The 6,537-nt window shown below is 34.0% G+C and overlaps 1 pseudogene; it reads right to left on the bottom strand.

The window, feature by feature from the left end:
* Positions 1-3,792: 3,792 nt before the first annotated feature.
* LOC150021375 (P2R1A-PPP2R2A-interacting phosphatase regulator 1 pseudogene) lies at positions 3,793-4,260 on the bottom strand (annotated as a pseudogene).
* Between the last annotated feature and the right edge of the window lie 2,277 nt (positions 4,261-6,537).

The following is a 6,537-nucleotide window of genomic DNA, read 5'->3' on the forward strand; positions in this document are numbered from 1 at the left end:
TTTGAGACTCTTCTTGTTTGTTGCTGCTCCTTAGATTGATCTCAGAGCCAACTAGTATTTTATTGTGTAAATGTTCCACAACTCTATTTATTTATTTATTTTTTAATCCACTTATCTACTGATGGACACCTGGGCTACTTCCAAATCTTGGCTATTGCAAATAACACTGCAATGAACATAGGGATACATATATTCTTTCAAATTAGGGTTTTGGGTTTCTTCAGATAAATTTCCCAAAGTAGAATCACTGGGTCATAAGGCAGTTCAATTTTTAATATTTTGAGGTATCTCCATACTATTTTCCAAAGTGGTTGTACCAATCTGCAATCCCACCAGCAGTATATGAGGGTTCCCTTTTCTCCACATCCTTGCCAGAATTTATTTGTTGAGTTATTGATGATAGCCATTCTGATAAGTGTGAGGTGATATCTCATTGTGGTTTTAATTTCCATTTCTCTGATGATTAGTGACATTGAGCATCTTTTCATATGTCTATTGGCCATCTCTATGTCCTCTTTGGAAAAGTGTTTATTTAGTCCCCCTGCCCATTTTTAAATTGGATTATTGTTTTTGTGTGTGTGTTGAGCTTTGGAAGTTTTTAATAAGTTTTGGCTGTTAACTCTTTATCAGATGTATTATTGGCAAATATGTTCTCCCATTTTATGGGTTGTATTTTGTTTTATTGGTGGTTTCCTTTGCTGTGCAAAAACTTATAGTTTGATGTAGTCCCATTTGTTTATTTTTCCAATTGGTTCCCCAGGGTGATATAGCAGAAAAAAATATTGTTACAAGAAATGTCTGAGATTTTACTGCCTATATTTTCTTCTAGGGTTTTTATGATTTTAAGTCTAATATTTAAGTTTTTAATCTATTTTGAGTTTATTGTTTGTATGGTGTAAGAGGGTTGGTCTAATTTCATTTTCCTTTTTTCTTGCACATATTTGTCCAATTTTTGAAACACTGTTTATTGAACAGACTATCTTTACCCCATTGAATGCTTTTGCTCCTTTCTCAAATATTAATTGACTATAAAGGCGTAGGTTTATTTCTGGGTTCTCAATTCAGTTCCATTGATCTATATATTGGTTTTTATGCCAGTATCATGCTGTTTAGAGTACTATGGCCTTGTAGTATAGTTTGGTATCAGGAAACATGATTCGTCCAACTTTGATTTTTTTTGTCAAGATTGCTGTTGCTATTCGAGGTCTTCTGTGGTTCCATATAAATTTTTGGAGTATTTATTCTAGTTATGTGAAATATGCCATTGGTATTGATAGGAATTGCATCAAATCTATAGATTTCTTTGAGTAGTATGGATATTTTAATGATGTTAATTCATCCTACCCATGAACACTTACTTGTATCTTCTTCAGTGTCTTACAATTTTCTGAGAACAGGTCTTTTATACCCTTGGTTAAATTTTTTCCCAGTTATTTTATTATTTTGAAGCTATTTTCTTAATTTCTTAATATTTCTTTCTGATAGTTCATTATTGGTTTATAAAAATTCAACTGATTCCTGGATATTTATTTTGTATCCTACTTTACTGAAGTCACTTATCAGTTTTGGTAATTTTTTTGGTGGCATCTTCAGGGTTCTCTATATACACTATCATATCATCTGCAGATAAGACAGCTTCCAATTTGGGTACCTTATATTTCTTCTTCCGGTTGATTGCTGTGGCTAGGACTTCCAGGATAGTATGTTAAACAAGAGAGGTGAAAGCAGACATCCTTGTCTTGTTCCTGATCTTAAGGGAAATGTTTTTAGTTTTTGCTTGTTGAGTATGATGCTGGTTGTGGGTTTGTCCAATATGTTGCCTTTATTGCATTGAGGTATTTACCCTCTATTCATATTTTGCTGAGAGTTTTTATCATAAATAGGTGCTGGATTTTATCAAATGTTTTTTTATGCATCTATTGATATGATCATGTGATTTTTACCATCCATTTTGTTTATGTGGTGTATTGCGCTTATTGATTTGTGGATATTGTCCCAACCTGCATCCTCAGAATAAAGCCCAGTTGATTATGGTGTATCATCTTTAAAATGTGTTGCTGGATTCAGTGTGCTAATATTTTATTGAGGATTTTAGCATCTATGTTTATCAGGTATTTTGGCCCAAAATTTTCTTTCTTTGTAGTGTTTTTATCTGGTTTTGGAATTAGGATAATGCTGGTCTCATAAAATGAGCTGGGGAATCTTTTCTCCTCTTCAATTTTTTGAAATAGTTTGAGAAGGAGAGGTGTTAGGTCTTTTCGGAATGTTTGCTAAACTTCACCTGTGAAGATGTCCCATCTAGCATTTTTGTTTGTCAAGAGTTTTTTAATTACTGCTTCAATTTCACTAGTTGTAATCCATTTATTCAGATTATCTGGTTCTTCCTGATTCAGTTTTGGAGGATTGTAAGTTTCTAGGAATTTATCTATTTCTTACAGATAGTCCAATTTGTTGGTATAAAGTTGTTTATAATATATTTTTACAAACCTTTGTATTTCTTTGGTGTCAGTTGTTACTTCTCTTTTATTTCTGATTTTATTTATTTGGTTCTCTCCCCCCCGCCCCCCTATCCCTCTCTCTCTCTTTTTTGATGAGTCTGGTTAAAGGCTTGTCAATCTTGTTTATCTTTTTGAAGAGCCAGTTCTTGGTTTCATCCATCTTTTGCATTTTTTCCCTAGACAATTTTATTTCTGCTCTGGTCTTTATTATTTCCTTTCTTCTACTCACTTCTGGCTTTGTTTGTTGTTTCTTTCAGTTTCCTTTAAGTATAAAGTTAGATCGTTAACCCATTAATTGTTTAGTAATATGTTATGTAGCTTCCATATTTTTGTGTTTTTTAAAATAATTTTTTTCTTGTGATTGATTTCTACTCTCATACCATTACAGTTAGAGGAGATGCTTGATATGATTTAAATCGTCTTATAAATATTTAGACTTGTTTTTTGTCCTAATGTGTAGTCTATCCTTGAAAATGTTCCATGTGCACTTGAAAAAAAATGTATATTTTGCTGCTTTGGGGTGAAATGCTCTGAAGATATCAATAAAATCCATTTGACCTAGCATGTCAGTTAAGGTCATTTTCTCTTTGTTGATATTCTGTCAAGAAGATCTATCCATTGATGTCAATGGGGTGTTAAAATCACCTACTATGACTATATTTCTTTCAATCTCTCTTTATGTCCATCAAGATTTACTTTACATATTTAGGTGCTCCTATGTTGGGTGCATAAATGCTTACTAGGGTTATATCCTCTTGTTGGGTTGTTCCCTTTATCATTATGCAGTGTTCTCTTTTGTCTCTTACTACATCCTTAGCTTTAAAGTCTATTTTGTCATATATAAGTATTGCTATACCAGCTTTTTTTCCATTCCATTTGCATGAAATATCTTTTTCATCCTTTTACTTTCAGTCTGTGTATACTTTTTGTTCTGAGGTGGGCCTCTTGTAGACAACATATATATGGGTCTTTGCTTTTTAATTCATTCAGCTACCCTATGTCTTTTGATTGGAACATTTGAGCCATTTAAATATAAAGTGATTTTTGATAAATACATATTGATTGCCATTTTATTTTTTAACTATTTTTTATTTTTTTCCTCTTTTCTTTTTTTTTTTTCTTTTTCCTTTTTCATCTTAATTTATTCATTGGGGAAAAGGTCAGAGAATGCATGTTCCTGTCTTTTACTTTAATCAAGACATCTGATGTTTTGGATGCAGGTATTTTATTGGTGATGCCTTGAGCAGACTGGAAAGGTCTTACATCTTATTAAGGCAGCATGTCCCCCACTTGTTCATATCACACACTTGGGTAGTAGCAGAAGAACACATATTGCTTGTGTCTTGGAAAAATCTCTTTGGCTGATCTTCAAATACCATTTCACCTTCCCAATCCCCCAGGTGGGAGAAGCTGCCAATGATAGTGGAATTAAATCAATGCAATTTAGAGAAGATGATTTCTGTACATTGTTGTCACTCAAGTTTAAACTTTCTTCCCAAGGTTGATATGTCTGTATTGTAGTTTGTACCTGCCATTCATTCATTGCTTCATTATTTATTAAATCTATACCTTCTTCCAGACAGTGTTGTGTCAATGTTGTACTGTTTCTTCTAGTTCTTAATGTGTCATCTTGGAATACTTGTAAATTATCACCAAGTTCACTGATCAAAGGGGCTCTGTAGGATCTTCTCAGGATGTTGCCATCTGTGGTGATGGAAGTTGGTAGAAGCTCTGCATCTAGTTCCACTTCCTCCTGTGCCATATCTGTGTTGAGGAAGAAGCTACTGCTTGGTTCTGCGATCTCAAGGTTTTCTGCCATCTTGGTGTGTTGTTCCTCCCTCTTTTTCTTAAAGCAACACTTTAACATTTGTTGCAATACTGGTTTGGTGATAACAAACTCCTCTAGCTTTTTCTTGTCTGGGAAGCTCTTTATTTCTCCTATATTTTAAATAATAGCTTTTCTGGGTAAAGTAGTTTTCATTGTAGGAGTTTCATTTGTCAACATGTCCTGGGTGATTCTGCTGCATATTCAAACTTGAGACCAGCTACCTAAAGCTCTTCGTGACTCAAGTTTCTCATCCATAAAATACTGTGTTTTATTAGGTGTTGTCAGGTCTCCTTTACAGTGCTGAAATGATACATTTCTATAATTTTTTCCCATGATTTTAGAAGTGTCAATTTTCAACATGGATGGACCTAGAGGGGATTATGCTAAGTGAAATAAGTCAGACAGAGAAAGTCAAACACCATATGACTTAACTTATATGTGAAATCTAAAAATCAAAATAAATTAACAAACAAAGAGAAATAAACTCATAGATTTAGAGAACAGACTAATGTTTGGTAGGCGGGAGAGGGGTTGAGGAGCTGAATAAAAAAGGTGAAGAGATTAAAAAGTACAAATTGGCAGTTATAAAATTGTCATGAGGTTGTAAAGTGCAGCATTGGGAATATGGTCAATAATATTGTAATAACTCTGTATGGTGCCAGGTGGGTAGTGGACTTACTGGGGGAATCACTTTGTAAGTTATATGAATGTCTAACTATTATGCTCTATGCCTGAAACTAATATAATATTGAATGTTAACTGTAATTGTTTTTTTAAAAGAAACTATGCAAGTAACTAAAAAAAAGAGAAGTGTCATAATTTTACCCCCAACAAAGAATCAACTGATTTATATTTTTTATTTAAAAAAATAAGTGCATAGATACATAGTAGAGAGTAATTAATAAATGGAAATAACATTTATTTTCTGTACTAATTTCTACTATTTTAGAAGTGGAAATGCTCATTATCTTGCTCCAGCCAAAATGTTAATCTGCTGATGAATTAATTTGAGATGCAAGGCACAAGATCTAACTAACAGAACTGGCAAACATGCAGAAAAGGCTGTCTCATGGTTAGGTTGTTGGACAGAAGCCTCAGACATCTGTGGGACAGCACAAGGGCACTTAAGATGGAAAGGAGCACATAGGGAACTGCTGACAGCAGATCAGGCACTGTACAAATCAAGTTGAAGGAAGTTGGATCCTAATAAGTGCTTTGCTTCAGCCTGTGGAATTGTTCTTCTTCATTATCATCGCCAGATGATAGTTACATCTTCCTTGGCACATGGTGCTGAGCTGGACCATACACTCACACAGTGATCAATTTTCCTGAGGCAAATGTTTGTGCTGCCAGAAGCAAGGGACAGTTTCCAGATGACACCTATTCCTTTCTCTAAAAAGCTCCATTTTCCTTATATGCTGACCTGTCCTGGATTTTCTAATTGAGTCTCAATTTTGTGTAATTTTATTCTTTTCAATAAAATGATTAATTAAATTTCTAACTAAATCTCACACAATTGGTTCTCATTTATAAGACTATATATGTGAACATATGTATGTATATATCATAAATAAATTTACAAATGAGAAAAAGAAAGATTCCTTTGTCAGATCAGTTTTTCCAAATTTTGGTTGAGAAATCATGGTCATCTAAAGCTCAGGCAAAAGGCAGAAGTACTCAATGGTGGTAAAACAGGAAGTAGAACTACTCAAGAATGAACATATCACATGGATACTGGCCAGTCCTGTCTGTAAAAAACAGCATCCATTTGTAGAAGTATATATAATTACATCTGCTTTTAGTTGATGTTTTTCTAAAAGTGATTTTGTTAGTAGAGCACTTTTTTTTTTTTCCAACTAGATAGTCACTCATGGTTAAGGTAATGTTGGCAGATGGATTTATGAAAAGCAGAAAGACATGCCCTACTTCCCAGTGGAATCCTTTTTCACAGCATTTCTCTTTGCTTCTCATCTTGATTTTCATGGGCAAAACATGACCAACCATTGTTAGTCTGAGTTCTTTTCATGCTCTTACATCCTGAAGAGCACGTCAAATACTTTTTTTAAGTGTATTTATTGATAATATTGTTACAATAGTTCTAATTTTTTCCCCTTTGCTCCCCTCCGCCCAGCAGCCCCCCCAAAAATCCCCCCCAAGTCCATGCCCATGGGTCGTACATACAAGCTCTTCTGCTTCACCCTTTCATATATT

This window comes from Furipterus horrens, unplaced genomic scaffold (assembly GCF_987537825.1).
Source record: "Furipterus horrens unplaced genomic scaffold, mFurHor1.1.pri manual_scaffold_1, whole genome shotgun sequence".
NCBI lineage: Eukaryota > Metazoa > Chordata > Mammalia > Chiroptera > Furipteridae > Furipterus > Furipterus horrens.